At 35.9% G+C, this 1,072-nt stretch overlaps 1 long non-coding RNA gene across 1 annotated transcript; it reads left to right on the top strand.

The window, feature by feature from the left end:
* The first annotated feature begins 245 nt into the window (after positions 1–245).
* LOC117502412 lies at positions 246–544 on the top strand. Its single transcript, XR_004558291.1, has 2 exons — positions 246–350; positions 434–544. It is a non-coding gene; the product is annotated as an uncharacterized LOC117502412 (long non-coding RNA).
* The last annotated feature ends 528 nt before the right edge of the window (positions 545–1,072 follow it).

Here is a 1,072-nt window from a genome sequence, read left to right as displayed (position 1 = left end):
GGAGGTAGAAGGAGTTACATAAAACTCAATCTCCTCCCGATGATTCCCAGACACTACCAGAGTTACAGGTAGTGTCTTGTGTGTGATTAAAGGGAGAAGGGTGCCATCTGGTGTTCTGTGAGCTACCCCGTCGAGTTGAGCTACCCGTAGTGTAAATCGACAGTTAAGTGTGTCGAGATGAGCTACCCCATCGAAATGAGTTCCATGTTGCTTTTCACTTTCATTCGTTGAATATATATTGACAAAGTTAGCTTATTTTGATGGGTAAATAAATGTATAAATTGTTCATCCGGATGTAGTAATGTGTAAAATGTACTTACTATAAAAAGATAAGTATTCTTAACCTGGAGGTAGCTTACAGGCAAATTACTTGTAGGCTCATAAAGTAGTATAAAATATATACTCACTAAAGAAAGATAAATGTAAGCTTGAGGTAGCTTATTTCAACAGGCAAAATATACATATACATACATTTATGCTCCAAACATAAAACACAGAAAATGTACTACTCACGAGGCTATAAATACACTAAATACAATTACTATAAAACTTTCCTTCGTGTAACTTGGAGTGGCTTATTTTTACAGGCAAATTACTTAACAAATTTAAGAACTAATGTAGTAGGCCGATATATTATAGGAAAAGTACTCAACATAAAAAGGCTAAATAAGAATTTATCAATGAATGATCCTTGCTGTAGTTAATGTAGGCTGTGCTATGCATTTACTGAGTAGTAGTATATGTATTCTCACACACACATGAATCTACAGAATTGATTTTGTTTGTATGTGCATTTGTTTTTTACCTCCGCCAAGGAGGTTATGTTTTCGGTCACGTCCGTTTGTTTGTTGGTTGGTTGGTTGGTTGGTTGGTTGGTTGGTTGGTTGGTTGGTTGGTTGGTTGGTTGGTTGGTTGGTTGGTTGGTTGGTTAGCAGGATTACTCAAAAAATCCTCAACGGATTTCAATGAAATTTTTACCAGGGGTGTATCTTGGTCTAACTTAGAAGTAATTACATTTTGGTAATGATCCGGAACAGGATCTGGATCCAGTAATTTTTTTTAAGGATTCTTT

This window comes from Thalassophryne amazonica, chromosome 2, assembly GCF_902500255.1.
Source record: "Thalassophryne amazonica chromosome 2, fThaAma1.1, whole genome shotgun sequence".
NCBI classification, from domain to species: domain Eukaryota; kingdom Metazoa; phylum Chordata; class Actinopteri; order Batrachoidiformes; family Batrachoididae; genus Thalassophryne; species Thalassophryne amazonica.
Note: the sequence above shows the minus strand (reverse complement) of the source record. Positions and strands in the feature narration are given on the sequence as shown.